Raw genomic sequence first — 16,281 nt, forward strand, 5'->3', positions numbered from 1 at the left:
CATAATTCTGAATGGGAAAAGTACTTTTTATGATTGTTTCCCACCAGGTAGAGCATTCACACTGCTGGAGTTAAGTCTGCAGCTGTTACAGTTTCTAATGAATTTGCCACGTAGGTGTTGGGAAATGCCATATATTATGGTAGCGATGCTGTAGATAACTCATATTCTATGCACGCAGTATGAAAAGATGAATGGCAAGAGAAGCACGAAGCCCTGGGGAAGGAAGTAGTGGATATATTAAACATATGTGCAGCTTTGAAATACCATAGAAATTGGCTGGAGTCCCCAGCTGCCTTTCCACAAATGTTAGACAGTAGTCTGCACACAGGAAAATGAGAGAGTATGTTGAAAACATCAAGCCTGGTTTTGAAAGCACATGAAGCTCCTGATGTTCACAGGTTCTTTTGCTGCTGCCGCTTGGGTCAGCAGAAAGGAAGCTGCAGAGAAGTAAGAGCAAAGGCCTGGGGCAGTGGTGCATTACTGTGTGGGAACTGTTTAGATAAGTGGCTTTGAAAAGTTTTTCAGGCTGGAAAGATGCAACTGGAGAATGCACAGGATATACTGTCCCAGGGAGGGAATTTCTTTAGCACTTGAACAGTGCTCTAGCTCTCCAAAGAGCTGTGGGAACAAGGGCCACTAACATGACCCTTTTGCAAGGCACTCCACTGTGACTATCCTCATGTGGCCAACGTGGAAACTGAGGCGAAGGAGGGAGTCATCTAATAGTCTCAAGTCACCAAGGGAACTGCGATTCAGGCATTGCCAAAGCTTCTTTCCATGATTTCTCCTCTGGGCCAGGGCTGCCGAGATCCAGCCTGCAGATGGCTCCCAGGCAGGCAGTGGTTGCCCGGCATCTGAGCTCCAACCCCCATAGGCCCTGCAGGATCCTTATGACCTTTTATGGCTCATCCACTGCCTTTAATTATTGACAGCAAAATAAAGCATTAAAATAACATTTGTTTTCATTAAAAACATACTTGGCAATCCCATCTTTCACTACTTACCCAAGCAGGGCTTAATTTCTTTTTGACCCACAGGACCACAAGCATAAAAGGAGCTTGTCTTTACCTTCTTTCTCCCCTTCATGCAGCTATATTTGCCATCCAACTCTGAAAATAACTCTAATCCATCATAGATTTGCACAACTTTACTCTAGAGGGCTAGTTTTGTCAGTGGCTTATCTCTGTCTGCCCTGGGAAACAAAAATCCCACTCCTCATTACAGTGGAAGCCAGGTATACAAAGATGTTGACCATGGTCTTTTCCTGACCCACCCTGCAACTGACCTGTGCCCTTGCGGAGCTTTACAAGTGAGAACTTCAAGTCTGACATTTGGAGCAGGGAAGTGCCAGAAAGAAAGTAGAAGCCAAAAAATTGGAGTGGGCTATTTATTTCTTCACTGAAATAGAGCTGCAGAATAAACAGAAATATACTGGAAAGTCACCACAGAAGAATGCAGTATTAGACCCATGGGGGAGCAGAAGAAAAACATAAACAAAAAAAACCCTCAAACCCCCAGATTCTGCAAAACGGAGGGCATGGAAGTATCAGTGCCAAAACAAGCACCTTGTGTTAACCAACCTCTGTGGCAGAATCTGCGACACCAAGCACCACTGCTTACCCCAACTGGATGCTTGTGGTTAAATACACTGGAGCTAATTCTGCTTCAGGCTGAATTCCAACATGAAATAATTTAATAGTGAACCACAGCAGGAGTTTGTCCCACAAGTCCATGTCTGCTAGATCTATTGCCAGGCAAAGTTTCAGGAAAATTGTTTCCAATTAAGAAAACTTGGCCTTTATCTAGAGGGAGTATGGTAGGTCACGGGACATTATCGAAGAGGAGTGGAAAGGAATGTGTGGTCTTTTTACCTGCTCTGGCAGTGGGTGCCTGCTCCCCCCAGCTGAGGATCAGGCCAAACAAGCTTCTTTATAAAGCTGTGACAGTGAAGTGAGCCCATCTCCCGCTGCCATGCTGTGCCCACACAACCAGTTTTCCCCTTGCTGCAAGAGAAATTGCCTTGTCGCCTGACCACATGCAGCAAACTCGCTAAGCAGGAGGATTGAGATCTCTTGTAATTTGTATCCTAGCAAGTGCAACTGCAGATGTGGCCCTTATATCCACTCCTTGTGGTTACTTATGTTTACCTTGCTGATCAAATAACAAAATCTAGTAGCACAGCAATTTTCCCATAAAGATGCACAACCCTGAAAGAACAACGCCTGCCTCTGAAAAGCTGCGGACAGAAAGGTTGAAGGCAACAAGGGACAACTTTATTCAGGACACAGCTTACTTTCAATTATGGAATATTCATGTACTGTGTTCTTTTGATGACTAAAGAAATAGGCTTGGGCATAGGGCTGTAAACATAGATTGGCCTTAGCTTGAAAACAAAACTAAGCGGAAAGTAACCAATGCTTTTGAGATCTGATAAGTGAAAAATGTAAATGAAAATTTTCCCAATAGTGGCAATGGAGGAGGGATTCATTAATGAGTTGTTATGGTAAGACATCAAAAGTAAATTATGCAAAAAACAGTCCAAGCTAATTTTTTGCTTGAAAGGAAGTGACTGACTCAACTGCATGGTTCAGACCCATTCAGAGGCAGATGCAGACACGACCTTGGAAGCACCAGCTAACTACCCTTCGCAGTGTATAAATGATAGTGTCTCACTGAAATAAAAGCAAGCACTGGCTGAGGCAAGAAATCAAGATCTTGCTTTTAATTAATGTTCAGTCCCCCATGGTAACTCAAATAAGTACATCTTGTATGAGAGTACTCTTTTGTTAGTGTTCAGTGTAATTAAATGGGTCTATTTCTCACCACCTTCTACCATGCATCCTCACTTTGTTAATTTCTTGGGGATTTTTGTTTGCAGTTTGTGATGTGGCTTCAGAAACAACGAGGCCTCTTTCATGAATACAAACTACCTCTGTTTTGAACATACGCATTATGATTGTTTTCTTCATTAATTTTCTATTTAGGATCTAGTGTGGAAAAGGCATTTGAGCTTTGACTCTGCACCACTGCGATGGAAATAGCCAGAAATTCACAGAGTGCTCAGTGTATGTTGGGAGGAATTGGGGAGCTTTATGAAATACTTGTATAGTTCAGGCAGGTCTTATGTATAATTCTGCAGAATTCTAGGGCACCGAGGAAAAGATCATGCACTAGTACCACTCTTCCCTGCTTACAGAGGCAGACCCATTGGATTCTGAGCTAAGAAAGGAGCTTTTCCTGTTGTTTTCCAAGTCTCCCACCACAGAACAAACCACTGAATTATCTAGGAATTTCATTAATCTATTTTATTTTCATGCCAAAACCTCAGTAAAGTTGCCTGTTTCCTAAGCAGTTATAGCACCCATGATGTATACTGATCTGTAGGATCACAAGCAGTTATTGATCTGCATGGTACAATAAGCATCAGAGCAGTCTATCTTTGAAGATGAGGAAAGAGACAGACCATGGAAAATGCAGAAGGACTGTAGAGCGATTTCTTATGTTTTAGTACTTTACAGGTATAAAAAGTATCATATTTTGCCTGCAGGAGATCTCTAGACCCAGCTGAACAAAGCTTCGGAACTGTCAGGACTAATATCAGGTTCTATACCATACATCTCACCTCACATTAAATCTATATCTAAAAGACTTTTCAATCTCCTTTAATAAATTTGCCTGGCTCATTTTATAGTATTTCTTCATTTTCCAAATATTTGTTAAATGATACTTTCTAGTAAGCTGTGAAAATTTTAATACCTTCAAGTTTTAGGAACTTTAATACACATCAGAGTGCTGGAGATATTACTTTTCATTCCTAGTGCTGCAGCAAGGACAGGGACTGGCTGCAAATATAAGCAATGAACTCAGCAGAAAATGTTGACCTTCACAGCCGAGTTAACACAGTACATTGCTACTGTAGGTGCAAATGGGTCTCTTTTGTAAGGCAAAATCCAGTTGCACCTCTACAGTTTCTGAAGAGTCTTAGGGGTGTCTTAATGATGTTACTCTTGTATTTGTAGAATAAAATTTATCTGTATTGTATTTTTTTTTGGTCTGAATCTTGACATCTAGAAAACCTTATCTGCCTTAGGTTTGAGCAGAGTGACATTCTCTAGTTCCCTGCTGGACTGCAGGCTTTCTGAGGAGCAAGGACGGTGTCCCAGTAAAAGTGATGGTAAATGACCCAAGAAATCTAAGTTTGATTCCTATAAGCAAAGTACCTGGGCTGCTGGCTTTCAGCTATTCTAAAAAGAAAACCAAAACTCACCCCCCCCCCCAAAAAAAACCTCACAAAAACATGCTAGAAGTGCATGAATGCATGGAGCTGCTAGGTCTCTATGGGACTGAGGACTGTCTGTTGTATAATGCCTAATGACTGTTCTGCCTTCAATGTATCTCTGTATCCCTCACGTGGGTTGGGATACCATTTAGCACAGGAGTGGAGTGAGTAGTGAAGGCAGTGATACTAATGTGTGAACTCCTCATATCATTCAAGGACTTTGGTGAAGTACTGGAACATGATCAAGGAATTTTGTTACCTCAGCAAAACAACATAGCCACTACTTCTAAAAAAAATTGTACCATCCCGAAGCTTTCTGGTGCACAGATGAGACAGAACAACTGTTATTTACCGCCTTACAGTAGGAAGACTTATGCCGTCTGTATCTCCAGAAGCAAAGTCACAGCAGCTCCCTCAATTCATGCATTTGAACAAGAACATTGTTGGCTAAATATCTCACAGGTAGTGCATTTACTACCATACTTCAATATTAAATGATCCTGAAGAAACTCTGAATGGCAGTAAAGTGAGAGATATATGCGTGGGCTGTCTCTGCTCTTAGGGGGTCAGTGCAGCCTTCTCTTGCAGTAGTTTCAGCAATGCAGAACTTGTCCAGTTTTAGGTTGAAAGGATTTGCTGAGTCAATGTTTGGACTGTGCTATACAAGTATTAATGACAACTTGCAAGTTTTATGCATTTGAACTCATTAAAATTAACAGCACAACTTGTGCAGCAGTGGCTTATTTGCAAGAATAGGGATTAACAGGAGCATCTGGAATAGCAGAATACGGATGCAATTTCTTCTGTAAATTCACATGAAGATCAGAACAAAAGTAAAGAACTTTCCACTGACTTTTGCTAACATGGGTGGTTTTACCTCTGAGGGGGGTGTAAGATTTGAAAACACACTGGCAAAGAAACTAATTAAGGGCTTGCACAGAAGAGGATCTGCACATATCGCGGTGAGGGGGTGGAATCTAAAAGCAGAAAGGTTTAGAAAATCTAAGTTAACACTTTGGGAATATGAAAAAGCAAAGTCATGGAAAGGTGAGTTTTAGTTACAGCTTTTCAAAACTAGATGGAAATTTCACTGGATCATTTGCAAAGCTGAATAACATTAGTTATGGGAAATTAAAGATCATTAGTTATATTAATTCAAGACTCCAGCAAATGCTAGACTAAATAGCCTTGTATGGTGCCCTGAACAAATGCTGTGTCCCTCAAACACAGGACAAGGTTGGTACATAGCTAAGATTTGATTTCAAACAATCTGAATTGCTGCTTGTATGTGCCACTACTTGTGCACGGTTTTCTCATCCTTAGAGGTGATAATTTGCTTAGGGAGGTCCCAGTTTAAAGGAGGCTTTCCTTATTCAGTGACAGTGCTGATATTTTTGAGAAAGTGGAGGTTTCAAAACACTCCCTGAAGGAAGGTTGAGAAGGTAGGTGTTTGGGGATTTATTTGTTTATTTTTTAAAATTCTTGATTAAGGGGAGGTTTCTTCAGCCTTAGCCACTCCAGGGTCTTCAACAGAGCTGATCCAGGAGAATCTGCAGTGATTTATAGTGAGACTTTTCTTTCCCCTTCCTCAAAAAAGAACTGGTTTGTGTCTCCACACATTTGCCATTTTTGCTTAGTTTCCGTACCAGTATTTCCACAACTAAGAAATGTTTGCTGTTTTGACAGACATGTGGACATCAGTTCAAAGTCTGGAAATCAATGGAAAATCATGTGTTTATTTCTATGGATTTCGGACCAAGTCTGTGGAGAGCAGAGTCAGTTGTTCAGAGACTATGCCCACTGTTCCTCTGCGGCACTTCCCAGGGAGGAAAGCAGGAGTCTAAGGTGTTCCCACACCCATGCTACCAGACTGTCAGAAAGTGTAATAGAATAAATGAATTGATAGACAAAATACCATTTCAAAGCAAGCATTGTAAGGGCAAAACCATGGATTCTAGTAGAAGAGTAGCATGTTCCCTCAGTCATAGGTGTTGTGTTGTTTTGCATTCAGAATTTGGAGCAGTCTGAAATTTCTTTATATGAAAAAGTTATAGTTTGGACTTCTTTTCCACCTATGCCTTGCAACCGCAATAGACTGCAAATAGCACAGTGCTAACTAACATACCCTTGCAGCAGGATGTATTTCACATACTGAGGACAGGCACTGGGCAAAGCCATGGAGTAACCGATACCAAGCCAGTAGCTGTGCAACCCAAACCTCTCCAGTTCAGTCTAGATCTTGACTCCTTGGATGAAGGAATCGTCTCCTGCCATTTGTGTGTTTTAAACTGCCACTATCAACGTTAGATTTTTCAGTTGCACAAATACAGATTTACTACTACCTACTGGCTTCATCTCCTAGATACAAGCCCCTACCAGAGTGCAGGACAGAGTGTATATTCGCACAGTAGTAGTGGCTTCTTCTTCAACAGGAATGTGATATTTCTAGATGAGCCTGGCTCAAGCTGCTCAGAGTGGTGAAAAAAAGACGTGGTTTTTGAAAGCTTTGGCAATTAAAATAGTGAAAGGACAATGCTAGTTATTAGTACACAAAGTATCAGTGTCACAGTTTCTATAGGAGGAAACTGTTTAGCTGTGCTGTTTCAAAATACCAAGTTGTGCAAGTGAAATTCAGTGTGGCTCCTGAATTTATTTCTCTCATGAGAAAGGAAAGATGAGCGTCATGTGTCAGGCTAAGCCTCAGTGTTCAGATTGACAGGTGGAAATGGAAGCAACTGTATTTAAATAGTAGCAGGGTGTTACCAGGGCCCCTATAAGTTCCCTAGGACATTGCTTAGATTTAACTATTCAGGTTGAATATTTCTATGATGGGTGTCTGCTTCAAGCTGCTTTTATTTATTTATTTTTTTCCCCCCTCTGGAAGGTGTCTGCAGAAGTAATTACAGTCATTTCTAAGAACAAAGCTAGGGGAAAAAAAATGGGTTGTGTCTGTGTTAAAAAAATATTCTTGCAGCCACTTTACATAGGTATTCTAGTATCATCATTCCCCAGAGCAGGAACTCAAAATATGACAGAGGGGGTTAGCATGTCAGCAAGGGTATGCTTTTGCTATGCTTGTGAAAGTATACTTATGTTTGGTAGCGAGCCAGTGCCTCTGGAAGTCCTGAGTTGTTTCATGTGTCGAAGCTTGGAGTTAAATTTTCCTCACAAATTTATCCTTCTGGAAAACATTCTAGCTCTGGATACAGGACTGTCTTTCTTTTCAAGCAGCCATGTAAGGAAAAAAGTGGGCAAGATGGCATTATTGCATTTTCCTTTCTGCTGGCACAGAGGCACTCAGAAGAAGTAGTGAAGTGCATGAGAGACAGAAATCCCAAGAAATAAAAAGCAAACAGTAATTTAGGATTAAGATTTCTTTTCCATTAGTTTATCTGAAACAGATTTGTCTCAAGAAGCAGTTCTGGAAACTAAAAATGTAGCTCCCAGCATCAGAGATCAGTGGCAAAATTTCAGTTACTTTACCTCATCTGGCATCCAAGGCTGTGTGAGCCTTTATCTCTTTCACACTTGGGCTTCAATGGAGCTTTTTACATTGTCTTTTTTACATGCATTGCAACTAGAAATAAAGAATTAATCAGTCTTAGCCACTTAAAGATGCTTTTCCACTGGGCAGGGTTGCAAGATATCAGCAAGACATTGGTGAACCAGAAAGCAAAGTCTAGCCAGATACATTTCAGTTTAATGGGATTCTTGAGTGCTTGGCTTATGTTTTATTCTGGCTCCTTTATTTTGCAAGAGCCCTTTAACTGGAAGGCACAGTTCTGTGTTTGCTGGGCCAATATGATAGGTAGCCATCCATATGATGTCCTTTTTACTTGGCAGCCTTGGAAGCAAGGATAGACAGCCCTCCCTAAAGAGGAAATATTCAAAGTTTTGGCGTTTTATTTTGGTTGGTTGGGGTTTTGTTTGTTTGTTTTGATTTTTTTTAAACAGCCACCCAGACACCTGGATAAGTTCTAAAGCATAAAAATCCTAATCTGACTGTAGCCAACCAGAAGAAAGGTAACCTGTTTCACTCAAAACGGATACTTTAGGCATACTGCTGCACTTTAGAAAATTTTTATCAAAACCGCTGTAGGACCAGGGTATTCTTCAGAAGAGCTCTTCCAACCCAGACACACAGCCTTGATATTGTAAGGCCTTCAGTTAAGAGGGCTACATGTTAAGTCGCTAAAACAAGAAGATGTGCAGGCTTCTTTTGCCGAAGCAGAGTGTGATTATTTTAAGGAGCTGAGCTGTTAAGATAGATTCTTTACCTATGTCCCCAGGTGCCATAAGGAGTACAGGTAGCCAGGAGGTTACCTGGGTATCCAGTGAGTGCATTGACGCGGTTTCCAAGTTCTATGATGCTTCATGGAGAGCAGTCCTACTTTTAAAAGAAGAAGCCCCACGTCTACTAATGAGAGCTGGAAATATGAACTAGAAAATAGGAGCCTGAGGGCCATCAATAATAGTTTGCTCTTTGTGTGGTCTTGGCAAATCGCTTAATCATTTGCTACCTCAACTTCTCCCAGCCCCTGAAGAATATAGTACTTTTTTTATTTCCTGCTTCCTCTTTCACTATGGTAAGAACCAACAAGCTCCAGCAGAGAGATTAGAGGACTCTCTCTACTGTTTGCTAAAAGGCAAACAAAAAAAAGTTGTGCAAAAATCAGCTGATGTTTGTATACTGACTAGTGCCTTGTTTGCAGTGCACCATATGGAGCAAAGTTTTCGTCTAGCATATTCCTACAAGCAGATGCCTAAAGGAGCAACTGCTCATCTGAATTTTTTACTAGAGGAACCTCCCATTTCATTTATGCCACAACCTCCCCCTCCTTCTCTAACATATGGAAATTAAATGTAGTTATGACTCAGAGAAATGTTTGTCCTTAAAATTAAAGAGCTTTCCCTGAATGCACTTTCTGTGAGGATTTTTCTTTGTCACCTTTCTTACAAACTGTTTGTATAGTTTGCATTCTTCTAAAGACAGTATTTTATGTGTCAGCAGAAAGCCATTTGCTTGTACCAATGTTATGGGCCACTGATTTTGGATAAAAAGTTTGGCTTCAACACCAAATCAAGCCTTAGATATCAGCCCAGCTGAAAGGCTTGGTTCTCCCACTTAGTATCTGCAAGGAATTTTGCTTTTGCAAGTGGAACACAATGCTCAGTGAGGGCTACTTGAATCATGGGACAGGCATTAATTTCACACCATAGTTTGTTAGCTGCTCTGTGGCAGCAGCCATATGTTTGCATGTTCTTACTCCATGGAAGAGGCAAGGTAGCCTTAATGGGAGGTGGACTTCTTTATTTGAGAAAGACTATGCACACAACAGCTAGTGCAAGGAAAACGGGATGATGTAGCACCCATCCAAATTTGCCTGGCCCTGGTTTGTTTGAATTCCTTATATCTTAACAATGTAGTTGTCATTAAGGAATAGATGTCTTCCTCTGAAATCTGGTGGCTTGAACTCAAGTTTCCCATCTGTCACAGATTTCGTGTACAACCTTAAAGTTAGAGGTGAAGTGACTGATCTATTATTAGAATGTATCTTTATTTCAACAAAGCCAATGGAAGATAAATGCTTTCAGGCCTTTAAGCAGTTGAATATCACTGCAGTGGGAGTCTCCACATGTCAACATGTCAGCTTGGGTTATAATTGTGTAAAAATGGTTTGAAGAAAATAAAAGATATATCGGCATATACCATATAGAACAGAGTGTATTTAGGGTTGTTGAGGAAATTCGTTCACTGGGAGAAAAAGTATATGAGATTTCTTTTGCTGCTGTCTACCTCCTTAGCCTCCAGATTAACATTCAAATATACTGAGGAAAAACTAAAGTCATTTTCTTGTATTAAAAAAAGAATCTTTATGCAGTGCTCCCCAAAGAGTTAGGCTTAACTTTAAATGCCTCCACCCACCCCCATTCTGTTTTCTGTTTGCTGCCATACACACAGGCATCTTTGTTTTCACTTTAATGTTTTTCCTTCCATTTTTTTTTGCCAATTGTTTTGTTGACCACTTCCAGAAATGTTCTGGTTTAAGTTAACGTAGTGTCTTTTAAGTAACTTTATTTTCCGAAAGTTAACTGCATGTTTTCAGACAGTGTCTGTCTCTAGAAGTGATAACATGGGGCACTGCTATGCAGAAAGGCCATTGTTTACATCTATCCCTACTGAGACAAAGGTCATCCTCAAGCTGATGGAATGCTGTAGATTAAAGAAGTGAAGAAAGTTGCACCTGAAGGGAGGGGTAGACAGGACAGGTAACCCCAGACTGACCAGAGTATTCCATTCCATTCCATTCCATTCCATTCCATTCCATTCCATTCCATTCCATTCCATTCCATTCCATTCCATTCCATTCCTACTCATTGTAAAACTGAGGAATCACGAGGGTCAAGCTCTCTTCTTTGATGCCCAGCATCTAATACGGACCTCATCTGTCTTTTTCCTCCTGATTTGTTTCTGGATCCAGTTCTTGAATCCAGCTCCCATCTGCCACCAAGTCAGCCCAAGACCTTTTATATCGCAGAAACCACCAGCAATTCAGAAACTACAGGCTGAAAAATATCCTTTCAGAGGCTACTGCAATATCAGAGAAATGTTTGGAGGCAAGAATATGGGAAAAGCTCCTGTTTCCCAAGGGAGATAAAGCTAACAATCAGAATATTTTAGCTAAGGAGGTTATTTCTTCACTTGTACCTTCACTGTTATGTCCAACCATCTCTGGCAGTATCCTCAAAATCAAGTTTCCTGTCCATTCTCCAGGCTTACCATGGTAACCCAGCAGAGCATATTTCCCCACAATGAATCTTGAAGACATTTGGATTCTAGGAGCCCTCAACTCCAGGTGCTCCTGCTTAGGGCAACCAGAGTCCTACAAAACATATCCCACAGCTCCTGCATTTGTTCGTGTCTCACTGTTGAGGCATTTTTTTGTCCCAAATAAAACTCACTAAGCACACAAACCTCTACATGGCTAGGACATGGCTAGGACATGCTGGCCTGAAGTACCTTCACTGCAAAACATACAAAGAGCAATCTAGTGAAACACCACAAGCACAGCTGTGAAAAAATACTGGGTCTTAAGCTGCTAGGAAGTCTGCAGTTCGCAGGATGGGACATTAGTTCTTTCAAAGACAACTGTTTCTAGAAGAGAAAGTGCTGTCACTAGGGCCCCGGATGAATAATTCCCCACATGGACTATTCCTGTAGCTCAGCTGGATATGTCACATATGTTCCCAATTTAAGTGCATTTGTGTTAAAGAGCAGATCAGCATCCATGGATCTCTGTGCAAACCCTCTGCACACTATACAGCCTACTATAGTACAAATTTTCTTCACTGCTAAATCAGTAATTTGCACTGGGACTTACAAGACAAAATGCTACTGATAGCAATAGTGCCAACTGGTATTGCTTTGAAACAGAGGGTCGGCATGTTTGGTAATATGCCAGGACTCTTCTGAAAAGTGCAAAGCGCATTGGCTTTTGATAGAAGTAGGAGAACATTCTGCTCTTTATGTGGTGAGGGGCAAGCTCACACACTTGCTTTAAAAAGACTAGAGGTTAAAAAGTGTTTCATAATGGAAAGTAGGAGACTCATCAAGTTGGTTTAAAGAAAATGTTTTTCCTCTCAGCACATTTTAAGCCTTCTCCCTATGTTTTTCCCATTGGCACTGAAGCGTTCATCTGAAATAGCTCTCCTCTGTAGAAGCATCTGTCCCAGGGAATGATGCGATTGAGAGAATGTCTTCATGCAGTATCCCAGCGGTACTTGTTAGCTCTTAGATGTACACCTGATGCCTTTTTCCTATGACAGCAAAGTGGGTTGAGCCGTTAAGCCTGCCTGTAAGCATCAAAGTGCACTGAGACTTAAGAATGCCTAATTTCAAGAACCAAAGTTATAGAGAGAAATCTATTCAGATGCTACTACAAAACAAGGAGTTAGGCAAAAAGCATCCCTACTTTTACTGCAAGTGTGAAGATTTACTTGTAGTGAATACTATATACACGCACCCTGCTCTACGTAACTGTTTAGTCATAACAGCTTGAGCCAGATGACGTAATTAGATCTGCTGTGCAAGCCAAAGGGCATTTTCCCAATATTACCGCCTGTACACATAGTAGGTTTAGAGCTATAGGTATGTCAGGGAGGATGTGCAGAGCTTCTTCTCTTAATGGACAAAGACAAGCAAGCACAACTTTATGAGTATGTTAAACCTAATTCATCTTCAGCATGTTGCAATGACAGCCAGCTCCGAGATGAGCACATCCTGCAAAGAAATGTGCTGGCATTCCCAGAAGACAAGGAAATTGCTCTGGAATAAGAAAGGATAGTGTTAACTCGGAGCATAAGAACTATTCCAGATTACTTCTCTGTACAACTGCCCTGATTACAGCTAGCCTTTTATGATTTAGTTAAAGTCCTTTTCAGGTATTTGCCCTTGCTCAAAGTACAGCTCCAAAAGCTCAAGCTATGTATTGTCCATTTCCCACCTCTAGGGTCCAGAAATAAAATGCAAGCTTATAGTATTGCCTCTGTTGTATCAAATTGCTTGTCTACAAACGGAGCTTCCAAGTGAAGTTTTGCATCCTGATTTATAAGCCTATTGTTCCCTGTTTGGAGGGTCTTCAGTGCCTTATGCAATTCTTCTTACAGTTTCTGCATCAAGATTTGCAGGGGTGGTTCAAGATAATGAGACAATGTTTTCTTTATAGAGTTCTGGACTATGGAATTGCACTTCATCATTGCTTCAGGTAATGTCACCAAGGCTGTCAATATCAGGATTAAAATGTGTAGAGGCTGAACTCAGTAAAAGAGCCAGTTTCATAGGTAAACACGATCAGAGGTACTACTGTATTAGAAGCAAGGCAAAGTGACTTTAGTATTTCAGAACTTCCAACATGAACTTGCGTATTCTACTACTCTTCAGGTATTTACTCTTCTCCTCCTCTACCATATTTCTGATTGAACCTATATGCCGCGTATTAGGTGTCTTTTGACACAGGCTCTGTGTTATTAGGGAATTCATATACTGCTAAACTCAAAAGGTTGTCCATATTTTCTAGACAGCACATGATGTTCACATGCATAGGGTTTTGGTGGCTGCTGGATCAAAATACAGTACCAGCAGCTAACACATAGTTACTAGATCACATAGTAGGATGCACTGGCATGCAAGGGAAGTTGGATTATCAGATCCTGAAAAAACTTTCTGATTTGTTGTGTATCCCATAGAAACAGAATAACATTTTTCTTGGAGAACGGCCACTCACAAATGAATCAAGCCAAAAGTCTAGAAAAAACCAACAAAAATCCCACCGTCTATCCAGGCCGAAATACTAAACCTTAAGCACAGAATATTTTCTACCTAGGAAGAGTTCTCAGGTCTTTCCATTGACTGCAGCCATGCACCACTGCTGGTTTTGTGGCATCAAGTCATTCACATCCCATTAAAAAGCAGTTTTTCCTAGGATATGGTTATTGCTTAGGTCAGACAAGGAAAGAAGGCCGTTCTGTAGTAAGCAAGGGCAAGCATCTCTTCTCCTAGGATTGTCCTTGCTTACTTCCCCTGACTGTTATTGCTCTCCTCTGACTCTTCTTCAGTTCCCATCTTCAGTCCTTTCCCCAGCTCCGCTGTTACTGGAGTTACCACTGACAGTAATGAAAGTCACATCATGCTAAGTGTGAGCAACACAGCATGGGTTGGAACAGCAGAGCACGTGAGCAACGATTCTTGCTCACGAGGCAGGAGCCTAACTGAACTCGGTCTTTTCGTGGCTGGAGACTGGATAAAAGTTGAGAGAACTTTTTCAGGCTGCCGTGTCGAGCAAAGCATTCAAACATTTCTGCTATGGAGGTCCCTGTTTGACAGGCTTGATGGCATTCAGTGTTCATTTTGTTCCTATATTCATCATTCAGTGTTCCCTGTAGCAGCAGCTTGAGGTTCATATGCTGCCAAGGGCATGGCAAAAGACAACTCCCCTCTGATCTTCCTACCACTGGAGCTCCCATTATGGTAGCGTGCTGTGCTTTCTCTGGAATCAGGGAGTGGTCCTGCCCTCAGCCCTTGGTGGACCTTAGGACCCATCTATAGTCAGGGTCAGGTCTATTTCCCATCAGCTGGGCTGAATTAAGTTTAAAAAAAAAATAAAATTCAAGGCACTGTAGAAAAAGAGAAGTTGCTGAGGACACACATGCTCTTAAACACGTGCCACAATGAGTTAGGATCATTTAGGAAAACCTCCTAGATCATCCCAAGCGTTATTTGACTACAGTATGCAGAGATCAGTACTTGTCTTCATTTACCTAAATTGTATGACCGGAGCTAAATCTAACTCATAAGTTAGATCACATCAGAGTTTTCCTTTTAAGTTGTGAAGGTGCACCTCAGCTTGTGCTCCAAAGCATGTGGGTAAGGCATTGAGAAGTAACTGATAAAGGAGGGTATTTTGAGCCTTGGGTATGGATAAAATAAGTCAGGAGCAGAGCTAGATTAAGAAGAGAAAATATCTAGCTCTGGAGGAGCCTTGGAAGTCTGATTGCAAAATGTCTGTAAAGGTCTGACCCTGGACTGTTCAAAACAGGCATTGACATGGGGCTTGTCTGCCTTAAGATAGAAGGTTGGGTATCCGTGCTTCCTATCAGGGAACCATTACCGGAGAAGAGACATGGGCTCAATCTAACATTTCTGGCCTAAATAGAGGTACAGTATGTATATAGGGAAGTGGTCTATGTATAATCCTATTACAAAAATTACACTTTCTTCGTAAAACCCATTCTTTCAAGAGTGAGTTTTTGTTAAATTGAGTTGAAATGAATTCCACTGCTTCAGTTAGACTAACTCCAAAAGAAAAAAGACTTTTAGCCCAGGAGTTGATCATGAGTGTCTAAGTTAACAAAGAACACTTTATTCGCTAGAGGTGTTTCATGTTCACGTGTATTTTGTTCTCAAGGACAAGCAGTTCTTTTAACATTTATTGCAAGTTTGAAGAACAAAACATTCAACCCCTGCAACACCACCCACTCTGGCTCCACACCAAAAAGAAAACCCTCAAAGAAATCAAATATTATACAAATAAGAGGGAAACTACAAACAGCTAAAGTACCTGAACTTGCTTAGTCATGCTCTTGAGAAGAGACCACTAATTAAAACCAAAATTGATTATATGATACTTTTATATCTTTTCACACTAGAAGGATAGATGCATACACAACTGCTTACAGAAATGGGCGCCAAGCCTCACCAGCCACAATTTAGGATTAATTGAATTCAGACTCCTACAAGGTAAGATTAGGAATGCAACTTATCCAATGTTAGTATTTCAAAGGGGAAGGAATAGATGAAATTTTTAAACTATATTTTCTATGTGTAAAGCATCTTATAAAGGCTTGTATACCACAGCTTTATGAAGAGCATTAGCAAGAAGCTACAGTTCCAGGTTTAGAAATATACCAGTGGTCCAACGTCCTTTTAAACCCATTGATAGCCTCCAATGGTTCCTCCAGTTGCCCCCAAGCAAGCTACTGGTGATTATTCACAGCCCCACCCACATCCATTTCACGCTCTTGCACCCAGAAACCAACTCCTTAGCAGAAACCAAGAGAAGCAGATTTTGGAGCTCCACAAAAGAGCTGGTGTTTTCAGCATACCCTGTTTCCAACTCTGTGCAATTACGAAAGTTGACAGTAAAGCAATTTTTCTAACTTAATTGTCTTGGTTCTTTTTTTGCCTCTGTTTAAAATCTTATGCAAGATGAAATGTTAAAACTGACAAGCTTGAAATGAAATATCAGAGCATTCCTTGACCTTGTCATCACCATTCGCTTTTTACTTTATGGTGCAATATATTTTTTTTAAAAAGGAGCTTATTCCCATGAAAATTGTTGATTTACATGAACTGGCATTTTCCAACAGGAAACCAAAAAAAGTTAGCTGGAAATTTTTCAAGCAGCTCTCTATAGAAGAAATGCAAAACAGAAAAATTGCCCCAG

General features: G+C 40.9%; 1 protein-coding gene across 1 annotated transcript in view; it reads left to right on the forward strand.

The window, feature by feature from the left end:
• The window catches only part of RERG (RAS like estrogen regulated growth inhibitor), a 112,638-nt gene that overhangs the window by 9,375 nt on the left and 86,982 nt on the right, over positions 1-16,281 (forward strand). The gene's annotated exons all lie outside the window — the stretch shown is intronic.

Source organism: Cuculus canorus, chromosome 1 (genome assembly GCF_017976375.1).
Source record: "Cuculus canorus isolate bCucCan1 chromosome 1, bCucCan1.pri, whole genome shotgun sequence".
Lineage (NCBI taxonomy): Eukaryota > Metazoa > Chordata > Aves > Cuculiformes > Cuculidae > Cuculus > Cuculus canorus.